Genomic DNA, 13,258 nt, shown 5'->3' on the forward strand with positions numbered 1-13,258 from the left:
GGAAACAGTGACCGAGCTCTGGTCCCCGCGGGGTGTGGGACTCAGATAATGAGCTGCTGGACAAGGACACTGGCTATAGGAGTGTCCTCTGAGGTGGCCTTTCCAGTCCTGACTGAGTCCCTCACGACCGAACTCATCCGTGGCAATTGGTCCTGCCACAAGCCCGAATGCCCTCCCTGCAACCGTAGTGTTTATGTTTGCTCGCTAACACGTGAGAATGAGCTGACCAAACTGATTGGTCCCAGGAGAAAAAAAACAAACAAAACCTAAAAGGTGTGCGCTGGCGCACACACCTTGATTCCAACAGTCTGGAAACTGAGACAGGAGGATCAGAACTTCAAAACCCCTTTGCTGTGTAATGGTCCTGTCTCATAATTTCCAGGAAAAATAGTTTCCACAACCTTATCAACCGTAACTTAATCTCTTTACATACAAGTGTGCTCCTATTTTGTATGCTATGATCTATCATTTCTCCTTGTTATTTTGGAGCTTTTGGTTTCTAGCATTCTTTGCTGGAGTGGGAATTGCTGAGGCCAGTCTGTCACACAGAAAAGTAATATTCTTTTTCACTAGGAAATTAGAACCCACTTTTGGGGAACCGAGATTATCTGAAGAAAACTTGATGTTTTTTAATGTTATCTGGATAATAGCTGTTTATAACTTTTCTATTGTCCTTATTGTATTTAAAGGAGTATTGATGTGTGTATATTAACACACACACACACACACACATTTTTTAACACTTCAAAAGCTTAAAAGTCAAACTGATTTTTGTTTTTGAGACCTGCCTTTGCCATGTAGCCCAGATTATTTGAACCACCTCCAGGTGCTGCGATTATAGACCTGTGCACCTGCCAGTCCAGGATGATTGATTGGTCTTTGTTTTTAGTTTTTATTTTTTCAAGATGAGAAAGCTGTGTAACTCACAGGGATCCATCTGACTTGGGAGTTCAGGCATTATTGTTAGATTGGGATTGATCAGGGTGACCTGAAGCTAAGAAAGATTGAACTCAACAGAAGCAGATTGTCCTTTAGTTAGAACAATGAAGGTCAGCAGTATGTCCAGTGGAGATGAGGGCTTTGGCAGTTTCAAAGGGAACTTCTGGGGTAGAAGTTTCCATATGCAGATCTGTTCCACTTAAATTGTCTCAAAAGTGTAAAAACAGAAGGAGGTTAGTGTGGTGATCTTCTTGTGGGCAAATCTTATCAGCTTGTCAACATTTCTGTCCTGAGTTTCTCAGTTCATCTGTGACTTTTTTTTTAAAGCCCTTCAATTATAAGTGTGAGTCACAGGTGCAGCTTCCTAGCTAAGGTTTAAAATTACTATTATTGCCAGGCTGTGGGGCACACATTTTTAATCCCAGCACTCAGGAGATAAGGCAAGCAGAAACTACCAAGAAAGACCCTATCTCAAGAATAAATTATTATTAGCATCTGTGTACATGCTACCATGAATGTGGGTATGTATGTGTGGTGTGTCTATGAAGGTCACTAACCTTTACTTGAATCCCAGTGATCAAACTCAGGTTGCCCGGCTTGCAAAGGCCTTCACTCTCTGAGCCATCTGTCAGTCCTGTCAAGCTGAATTTTTAATAAAAACCCACTTTAGTTCCTAAAACATGACATGAAGGTTTTCCTGAGGTCCCAGTTGGTGCTTTAAAGTAACCACAACTGTCTAAATGTCTCTTTTCATATGCTAACCCGAACTGTAATTATGTTGATCTGATTGTTCTGTGTGTGATAGTAGGTGTCTAACAATGGAGTTTCAGGATTACAGGGTGCATCGCACAAACACTTGCCTTTAATCCAGTGTAAGATAAGAGCTTACACTTGTCCATTTCCTGGAGAGGTGCTGTCTGAACTACCATGGCCAGAGCCCTGGAGGGGATATCTGTCACCTCTCTTCACACCTCCCTTTCTCCACTCTTTTTTATGGACAGTTAACCTTTCCTTCATTTTACAGGACACATAAATAAAAGTAAGCTTAGAAAACTGCTTTAATTTATCTATAATATGAACTAAATCTTAAATTGTGCTTTTTAGGTAAAGGGGAACATCAGAACCTCTTGCATACCTGTCCCCAATTAAATAGATGTTTCTGAGCCCCTCCTATGTAAGAATTCCATTTACAACCAGCAAGATGTCTCACTCAGTTGGTAAATAAAGGACAAAGCACCCGCCATCAAGCCTGACAACCTGAGTTTGATCCCCAGGATCCTGTGCTGAGAAGAGAACCAACTCCCACCACAAGTTGTCCTTTGACCTCCACACATACACTATGTGAGTTACACACACACGCACACACGCACACTGTCAATAACGAGTATGAAGTAACAATTCTGTTGACTGGCTTTGCTTTAGTGCCTTCTCCAGCTTACATCCATCTGCGAATCATTTGCTACTACCCCTGCCCTCGGGCACTCAACAGTCTCCTTTATTACTGCAGCTTCTCTTGTGGCTTCGGTGCTCCTTATCTTTTAACTGATAAGAGCCCTTAATTGTTTGATGGTTTGTTTCTTTGCCTATTTAAGGTATTGAACAGACTATTACTACTGTGTTCAATGAACGCTTCTAAACAGATAGACTTTTTTTCCTCCATGTTCTTTCCCCCCTTCTCTAAAATAATGAAGTTTTAAATGTTCAGAAGTCTCCCAGATATTCCTCATTCCCAGCCCAATTTTCTGGAGCCAAACAGTGTTAATAGTGTTTGTTTTGACTTTATCTCATACTTTGCCACCTGCCCACCTCCGTAGACTGGGAGGTCCTTGAAGTAAGGCTGGATGGCCTAAAGGACACTGGTTCCTGATAGGAAGAACTCTTAGTCTGTAGACCCAGGGATTTGGATTCCTGCCACCCAGGTAGTCAGGAAGAATGGGAGAGGCCAGTTCCCATTGTTGTGTGGTAAGATAGCATGAAAAATACCTGCTGGCCAGCCATAGATGGCTCCACAAATACAGGTGCTTGCTGCCAGGCCTCTGAGTTCTCTCCTCAGAGCCCACAAGATGGAAGGAAAGAACCAACTCCCAGAACATGTCCTCTGACCCCCGAATTTGCTCACACACAAATGTAGAAAAGAAAAAAGTAGGGAGGGAGTGGGCGGGTGGGGGAGCACCCTCATGGAGGCAGGGGGTTGGGGGATGGGATAGGGGATTTCCAGAGAGAAAAAAAACAGGAAAAAAAAAAAAAGAGAGAGAGAGAGAGAGAGAGAGAGAGAGAGAGAGAGAGAAATGTAGATATAGAAAATGCCCATAACAAATGAAAAAAAATTTTAAAGATTTATTTATTTAATGAATATGAGCACACTCTGTCTTCAAACACACCAGACCCCATTACAGATGGTCATGAGACACCATGTGGTTGCTGGGAACTGAACTCAGAACCTCTGGAAGAGCAGTTGGTGCTTTTTTTTTTTTTTCGGAGCTGGGAACCGAACCCAGGGTCTTGCACTCCCTAGGCAAGCACTCTACCGCTGAGCTAAATCCCCAACCCCTTTTTTTTTTTTTTTAAGCTTTATATATTTATTATAAGTATACTGTAGCTGTCTTCAGACACACCAGAAAAGGGCATCAGATCCCATTACAGATGGTTGTGAGCCACTATGTGGTTGCTGGGAATTGAACTCAGGACCTCTGGAAGAGCAGTCGGTGCTCTTAACCGCTGAGCCATCTCTCCAGCCCCCGAAAAAAATTTTAAAAATTGAAACATATTTACTACGCTCTAATAAAGAAAAAGAAAAATATATACGTGCTAAAGAGAGAAAGAAAGAAGGAAGGAAGGAAAGGAAGGAAGGAAGGAAGGAAGGAAGGAAGAAAGAAAGAAAGAAAGAAAGAAAGAAAGAAAGAAAGAAAGAAAGAAAGAAAGGTCAATCAAGACTCAGCTGGGCAGTGATGGTGCATGCCTTTAGTTCCAGCACTCTGGAGGCAGAGGCAGGAGGCTCTCTGAGGTTGAGGGTATCGAGGTATACAGAAAGAGTTCTAGGACAGCCAGGGGTACACAGAGAAACCCTGTCACAAACAAAAACTGAAACTCAGTGGCTCATACCGATCTATAATTCTAGCACCTTGGAGACTGAGACAGGAGGAGGAGGAGCCCCTTGAAAGTGCGATGGCAGGGCTGGAGAGATGGCTCAGTGGTTAAGAGCACCCAACTGTTCTTCCAGAGGTCATGAGTTCAAACCACATGGTGGCTCAGAAAGAGATCTGCCTCTTCTGGTGTATCTGAAGACAGCTACAAATATAATAAATAAATAAATCTTTAAAAAAAAAAATTTTAAAAAAAAAAAAAAAGAAAAAGAAAGTGCTGGCATCCTGGGCCAAGAATGAGACTCCACAAAAAAGCCAAAACAGCAGACGGGGGTGCTGCTTGGTTGGCAGAGTTCTTGCTTAGCATGAGTGAAGCTTTGGGTTCAATCCCTGGTAGCCATGAGCTGAGTGTGGTGGCACACACCTGCATTCCTGGGAGGAATGTGCCTGGAAAGTAGGGGCAGAAGAAAATTGAGAGTACATAAAGCATGGGAGGCCATCTTGGGTTACACGAGTCTGTCTTTAAATAAATGTCGAAACAGTGCTCAGGAGCAGTGTACTGTTAAACCGACATACAGTGTGCTTTTATATAGATTATGAAATGTTCTTATCAGCAGGGATACTGCTCAATGGTAGAGCACCCACTTAGCATCTCTCTCTCTCTCCCTCTCTCTCTCTCTCCCTCTCTCTCTCTCATGCACATGCACACACTAGTCTGTTAAAACCTGTGTGTGGCTTTCCTTGTGCCTGAAGGACAGCTGAGCATTTATTTTGTTCCCTTATCTGTTCTCCCACCCAGGGCTGGAACCAAATTTTGTTTCTACAGCTCCATTGACTTTAATCCTGGGAACTTTATTTTTTTCCAGAGCTGGGGACCGAACCCAGGACCTTGCGCTTGCTAGGCAACCCAACCCCATCCTGGGAACTTTTAAAGGGGTGATCTTTGTGACAAAAGTCCCCAAATAACCAAGATACCCAGACTCCACTCCCTCCAGCTAAGCACAGGGCATGCTGTTATGGTTTAATTTCAGCAACATCCTAACTGAAACAATCCTGATTTTTTAAATTTCATGCTCCTCCAAGTACAGTACAAAATGTACTAGAAGGAAGGGTCCCACCCACTTGCCCCAGGCTAGAGAAGTCAAACCTCTAGTTCTTTCCCCACCCCTTTGTTCCTAACTGTAGTGTTGCTTGGCAACTTCTGCAGACTCACACTCTGGGTTAGCTGAGGGATCCAAAAAAAAAAAAAAAAAAAAAAAAGAAAAGAAAAGAAAGACAAAGAAAAGAATTTAACAGCAGAGTATGACTTAGCAAATAAAAGCCTTGAATGCCCCTACTCATTCAACTTCCTTGTCAGCAAAATAAGATTTTAGTTGAGACAGGAGACACCCTCTCCAGTGCTTTAATACACAGCAGTACACGAGCCCGCGCCTGTTATATAAGCTCTGCCCTCCAGACAAAGTTCTTCAGAACTAAGAACTATTATTTTCTCAGTGATGTAATCAGAGGAATGTTTCATGAGACTAGGGGGGCTTTCCAAAAAGCAGTCTTTTCTAGTTTGTGTTTAAGCCCTGAAGAAATAGTTCACCTCTGATAGGTTTCTGGGGTTTTTGCTCTGTTTTGTTTTCCTCTTTTAAAGTTTTCCTTGGGGCTGGGGAGATGGCTTGGCAGACTAAAGTGCTCTCAACTCAGTCTGATGACCTGAGCTGAATCCCCAGAACTCACATAGTAAGAGGAAAGAACCTAAGTTGTCCTGACTTGGACAAGCCACACACACGCTATAGAGTCCACGGTGTAGGGCCAGAGAGATAGCTCAACTGGTAAAGGTGCTTACTACCAAACCTGACGACCTGAGTTCAATCCCCAGTACCTACTGGATGGAAGGAGAGAGCTAATTCCCACAAGTTGTCCTCTGACCTCTACACATGTACCTTGGCTTATGCACTCCCACACACATACAAATAAATCATAATATAATTTTTAAAGCTTCATTAGTCAAAACTCAGAATTACAGAAACAATTGTGCTAGAGCTGAAGAGATGGCTCAGTGGTCAAGAAGACTGGCTGCTTTTCCAAAGGGCCTGGCATTTCCTAGCACCCACATGGACGCCCACAACTCCCTGGAACTCCAGTTCCTGGGGATAGGACACCCTCCCTGGCTTCCATGGACACCAGGCATGCATGTGGTTTACAGACATGCATGCAGGCAAAACAAAACAAATAAAAAAAAACCCACCCATAAAGTAAAATAATAATTAAAAAAAATAAAATTGGGTTTGGAGGGCTCAGTGGCTAAGAGCACTCACTGGCTGCTCTTTCAGAGGTCCTGAGTTCAATTCCCAGCACCCAGAGTGGCTCACAAAAATCTGTACTATGATCTGATGCCCTCTTCTGTCATGAAGGCATACATGCAAATAGAGCACTCATACCTATAAATAAATATTTTTTTAAAATGTGCTAAATGACTTAGCTCTCCTGACCTCTTTCTTATCTGTACCTTTTGTCTCCTGCCATCACTCACTCCACCCCTCAGGGAAACTTTCATCACCCCAGCTCTAACTGCTACCAACTGCCACAGGGCCAAGAAGCCAGACCTCAGCTAGAAAGAGACCAACCCTAGGGCTCCTGGTTGATTTTTCAGGTGACAGATTTCCTCACTTGTTACTGCCCTCCACAGTCTGCTGAGTGTGGTTAGCAGCTCACAGTGCAATGGAATCAATGCTTCTGAGGCTACTCAACAGATCAAATGTGACACTAGCAATTATCCTTTGCCAGAGACATTTCATAAATGCTGTGTGCTCTGACTAGAGCAATGTTGCTTGAGAACAATGACTTGTCACTCAGATACAGCATGGGACTCCTGATGTCCTCCCACCAAGAGTTACTTCATATTCACAGGCAGTTGAATTGTGCACAACTAGTTGAGAACAGAAGTAGCATGCAGATAATATGAACGGGAGAGTCTAAGGAGGAAGGGGGAAGCTTGAGGTTTAATGTGAATTAGTATTTCTTGTCTAAGTAGTTTGTAGGGACTATTAACACAATGTCCACTTAATCTGTCTAATGTTTGAATAAAGTAGGTCAAGGGCAGATATCAATATATCCTTTAGATATACATATATCACTTATACATGAATTCCATACAAAAGGTTTCAGGATCTGAGATTCTCCTTCAGTAATTGCTTAGGGTCAGAAAGCAGGGGCAAGACTGCATGAGAGTATTACAAGGGGTGTCCGTGCATACACAAAACCTTGGAAGTAGAAGCCAGTGAGATGACTCAATGGATAAAGGCACTTGTCCCACAACCCTAGTGGGCTGGGTCTGAGCCCAAGAACCCAGATAAAAATGGAAAAGAGAGAACTGACTGTATACAAAATTATTGTTTGATCTATACGCACCCACACACATGCACAAACACACACACTCTTGGGGTTCCCATTGCTGTGAAGAGATGCCATGACTAAGGTAACTCTTAGAAGGGACAACATTTAATTGGAGTTGGCTTACAGTTTCAGAGGTTCAGTCTATTATCATCATGGTGGGAGCATGGCTGCATGCAGAAAGCTGGAGAAGAGGCTAAGAGTTCTGCATCTTGATCAGAAGGGAGACAAGAGAAGAGTGTCTTCGGGCAGCCAGGAGGCAGGTCTCTACTGTTGGAAGATCTGGCATTCAACAGCAGCTGTAGTCAGGTCAGCCTTGGTAAGAGGAAGTCCATGCTGTTGAGCCCAAGTTTAATCCCATCTCTGCCACCATGCCCATGTGCCCACTGGGCAATAAAAGGGGTGGGTGGGGCTGGAGAGATGGCTCAGTGGTTAAGAGCACTGACTGCTCTTCCAGAGGTCCTGAGTTCAATTCCCAGCAACCACATGGTGGCTCACAACCATCTGTAATGGGATCCAACACTCTCTTCTGGTGTGTATGAAGACAGCTACAGTGTACTCATAAAATAAATAAACCTTAAAAAAAAGAGAAAGGTATGGGTGGAGAAAGAAGTTGACTGTCTACAGAACGGGTCATCTTATCCACTTGATTACTGAACTCCTCCTCGGCTGAAGTCACCTTTTGGTGAGCATTTACATGGGACCCAAATATCTTCACATCCTTTGTCCTTTTGGAGAGATCTACCTACACACTTCTTTCCTACATGTCGCACCAATTTTCCAATCGTGATCTTTCCAAGTCCCTGACCATCCAGCCGATACATTGGCTACAGTCCACGAGTCAGTAAACCACCGTACATCTGGCCAGTCTTGCAAATAAACGGTGAAGATTTCCCTTCACCAGTGTCTTTCAGGTTGTCCCACAAAGAGGTTATAATACTGTAGCTGTCCACTTCTGGGTGGTGCCTGCATAGAGTGCAGAACCATCAGTAAACCAGATCCCAGTCTTCTCTTCCTCAGTCAACACCCCATGAGGCTACAGGGGCACACTTGGCAGCAGACAGCATTGTAACAGGAGTAAAAACCATAGGCATTTGAGCAACTTCTTCATGGAACTTGCCTGTGCCTTCAGGACCTGCTTGGGCCTGATCATGTATATACCATTTCCATCTGATAATAGACTGCTGCTGTGGGGTTGGGGATTTAGCTCAGTGGTAGAGCGCTTGCCTAGGAAGCGCAAGGCCCTGGGTTCGATCCCCAGCTCCGAAAAAAAGAACCAAAAAAAAAAAAAAAAAAGACTGCTGCTGTGCATGTCCCACTTTAGGACTTGGAAGGTCTGATAACACTCAGCTCATGTTGGGCAGTTCAGGTTGAATGATAACTTGGTGTCCTATTGTCAAACATTCGGTTTCCACTAAGGCCCAATAGCAGGCTAAGAGCTGTTTTTCAAAGGAGAAGAGTTGTCTGCAGATGATGGTAGAGTTTGCTCCAAAATCCCAAAGGGCTTTTGTGTGATTCATCTATAGGGGTCCAAACAATATTTCTATCTGCCACTGACACCTCAAGTACTATCATCTGCTGGTCTGCTGGATCATATAGTCCAAGTGGTAGAGCAGCCTGGACCTGTTGAAGAGCCTTCTTCTCCTGTTTGAGGTTCTACACAAAGCTACCAGCTTTGCAAGTCACTTGGTAAATGGGCCTGAGTAAGGCACCCAAGTGAGGAACATCTCCAGAATCCGAATAGACCCACTAATATTGTGCTTCTCTCTTGGTGGGAGGGGCCAGGTGCAATAACTTGTCTTTCACCTTAGAAGGATATCTCTGCCCGCCCCACACTGTCGGGGGGGGGGGGAGGAAGGGGAGTTACCTGGCCTTAAGGGAATGAACTGAGGTAGAACACAGAGTTGTTGAATGAAGACCAAAGACTGATGATCTCCAGCCTTATAACTCTAACTGTATGGAAGGCTAGAGGCCGATGGCTTCTGGGAACTTCTGGAAACACTCTCTTGCTTATTCTGTGGCTGAAAACTGCTAGTTTTTGGTGATTAACACATGCCATTTAGTAGTGGGGAATCAGGTAAAGGATAACTCTTTGTGATCCAAGGAGAAAAGAAAGAAGTCATCCACACAGACAACACACATCAGATGAAACAGAAAATGGCTACATACTCTTTTTCTTCTTTTACTACTTTCAGTTTTTTATAGCCTTTAGACAAAAGTTCTCTATGTAAGAAAGAATTGTCTTATAGATAAAATGTTACAAAGAAATATGCACAAACACATGCATTCATACGCACACATTCTGGTCAGGCCCAACTGCCTGTTTCATCTACTCCACAAGTGTTCGTGTTCATACAGACAAACAGACACACATATACTTTTGGTAGCTGGGGCTGAGTTCCAAATGCCATATGCATACATTTGAATGAATGAACAGGACAGAGTCCCCCCAAACCACCACCTTATTTCTTTATCTTGTGGGACATAAAACCATGCAAGGAAGTTTGAGCAGGTTGAGACCCTGAGAAGCAGGGGACGCACACCTGAGGCTTAGATGCCTCCCAGCTCCTTGCCAGACTCCTGACTTGGAACATGTACCATGCTTCTCACATAAAAGAAACCTGTCCTATGGTCACATAGGCTCAAAACAGAGTTCTCCATGCTCATGATGTGCTTAGCCAATAAACTTCCCTTCCCAGACATTTGTCTCTGCAAAACATATTTAATCTCAGGCCCACCCTGAGAAAGAGGGTATGGTTTTATGCATTCATTTCCCACCATGACAATAAACTGTTCAGAACCTTGGCCTGTCTCTTTTCACCAAGATGCACCATGGGAAGCCATGAAGAAGGCCTTCTATAGAGCTGCAGCCCAATCTCCCATAGAAGGCCTCTCTGTGCTCCCAGCCACAACTGCCATCAACCCTGCATACAATCATCCTCACTGGAATAAGCCAGAGCTCCTCTTCCTCCCACCCCTCATCCCCCCTACCCTGGCCTGGCCCAGCCTTTGGGCCCCTGACTCTGTTCTCTGCTCTGCTGTGACTCCCAGAGGGGCCTAGATGTCCAAGAGCTTGGGAACCCCACATTCCAGAGGCCCAGACCCGAGACAGCTCCAGCTTTCCCACACCTAAGACAGCTCAGCACAGCTCTGGCATAACTCCCCATGTTCTGCCTCCCCAAGTGGCCCTGCCCTGTGTGGGAGCAGACCGGGACCTACATTTTCTCTGGTGTTTTTATAGACAAAAGTTCTTAGATAATTACCTCATATATAAAATGTTACACAAAAGGGGAATTTCAGAAAGTTATTATTAACAAATTCAAAGCAGTGTTTCATACTGTAAGCTCATTATAAGTTCAAAGCAACAGTTTTTACATGGTCATAGTGCTCACCTGTGACTTCTCCTTGGACCTGAATGTTTTTCCTTGAACATAAATTTGTCCCAAGCCTTTATCTCTTTTTAGTATAATTAAGAAAACTCATAGTATTTCTTATTGTGCAGCCATTACTTACTTTTTATGAGGAGTGGGCACATTCTATTGTTGATTCTAATTTTATTACAACTAAAATCATCTCTTAAAATTTTTAAATTATTTTAATCAAATCAGGAGTTCTATAAAATCATTAATTTATCTGAGCAGCATTAATTTATGAAAGTTCATCTTCATGTTTATCTATAAGACATTTGCCCAATAGGGAGGGCTAATGCCCAGGAATTAGACCATGTAATAGTGATAGGAGGAGCATGTCAATAGTAAGAAGCAATCCTGGAAGTCTGAATAGTAAGAAGGAATCCTGAAGTCTCTTGGGGCCACAAAAAATGGTGGGTTATCATAGCCTTAGCCTTTCCTAGATGGCTCCTGACACCACACCACAAGACTTCTAAGAATTTCACTGAGGTAGACTGTCCTTGAATTTCAGTTGGATTTATTTCCCATCCTATGATTCACATATGTTACTAATGATCCCAAAGTGGTGGCTACCTCCTGCTCACTTGGTCCAATCAGCTTTATGTCAGCAATACTGTGCATCAATGTGTTTGTTATTTTGTGGAAGAGATCAAGATCCTTTCTAACTATGTTATGACACAGGGCAAGAAAATTGAGGCAAAACTGTAAGGGTATACTGCTGGCCTTGTTAAATGAAAGCAAATTGCTTCTGGCGGTCCTTAGGGACAGATACGGAGAAAAAGATATTTGCTAGATCAATAGCTGTGTACCATGTACAAGAGATGTGTTAATTTGCTCAAGTAAGAAAACTATGTCTGGCCCTTCTCTCTCTGTCTCTCTCTCTTTCTTCCCGCCCCGCTCTTACCTGGCTCCTCCCTATACCCACCCCAACCCCAGGACTGGCCTGGCACATTGTCATCTGTTGAAGATGAGATAAACTGAGAAAAAAAATGAGAACGAAACAAAAAAATTGTATGGCAGTTTTTACTTTTTATCGCTAGTTTTTAACTTCACAAATAAATGGTAACAAAACAAAAAGAGAGAGAGAGAGAGAGAGAGAGAGAGAGAGAGAGAGAGAGAGAGAGAGGAAAGAAAGAAAAAAGAAAACTACAACTGGTACAGCAGCTGCAATTGGAGTTACTACCTGATTTAGTTTTCAATAGTCAACTGTTATTCTTTATGATCCATATGTCTTCTGCACTTACTGGCCAGATAGGAGAGTTAATGGGAAATGTGGTGTGAACCACCACCTGAGTCTTTCAGATCTTTGATAGCGGCAGTAATTTCTGCATTTCCTCCAGGGATATGATACTGGATTTGATTCACTATTTTCTTTGGCAGAGGCATTTTTCCAACCATAATAGCCCTCACTCCAAAGGTCAAGGAACCAATGTGAGAATTTTGGCAATTTCTAAGTATATCTATCCCAATTATACCTTCTGGGACTGGGGAAATAACCACAGGATGAATTTGGGGACCTACTGTACCTACCTACTGAGTCTGACATCAGCCAAAACTCCATTAGTCACCTGGCCTCCGTAAATTCCTACTTTAACTGGAGGGTCACAATGTTTCTTGGGATCTCCTGTTATCAACGTCAATTCTGAATCAGTATCCAATAGACGCTGTAAAGTCGGATTATTTCCTTTCCCACAGTGTACAATTACCCTTATAAAAGACCATAGGTCCCTCTGGGGAAGAACTGGGGAAAGGCTAACAGCAAAACTTTTAGGTGTCTCATCACAGGTTCTTCCTTAGGGGAACCTGGCCTCCTCTTCCTTCAAGGCGTTCTGGGTCTACAAAGTGGCTCAAGTCTAGAAATTGATTCACTAGCTGAGATTACCTTTTACTATAATCCCATGTAGCCTTTCTTTCACTTGTTTGAGAATTCTGCTTCTACAGATCAATCAGAAGTGCAGTAGGCTTCTATTTCATACCTGGATTCACCATGCAGTCCCATGAGGCTGGGTGCTTCAGCCGGTCTTCTGTATAAGCTGGAATCCTGAGGAAGTAGGTCCCAATGTATGTCCTGCCAAACAGTCCAAGAGTGAGTCTTCCTTCTTCCACTCTTTATATAGGCCTCCAGCAGAAGGCATGGCCCAGATTAAAGGTGTGTAGCACCACGCCTGGGCCTAAACTGCTCTTTACTTGAAATTTGCTCCCCCAGGCTGATCTTGAACTCAGAGATTTGCTTGCCTCTGTCTCCTGGGATTAAAGGTGTGTCCCAGGGGTTGGGGATTTAGCTCAGTGGTAGAGTGCTTGCCTAGGAAGCGCAAGGCCCTGGGTTCGGTCCCCAGCTCCCAAAAAAAGAACCAAAAAAAACAAACAAAAAAAAAAAAAAAAAAAAAAGGTGTGTCTCTCCTGGGTCTAAATTTTCCATGACTACTATGCCTCAAGATCCGGATA

Source organism: Rattus rattus, chromosome 2 (assembly GCF_011064425.1).
Source record: "Rattus rattus isolate New Zealand chromosome 2, Rrattus_CSIRO_v1, whole genome shotgun sequence".
Taxonomy (NCBI): domain Eukaryota; kingdom Metazoa; phylum Chordata; class Mammalia; order Rodentia; family Muridae; genus Rattus; species Rattus rattus.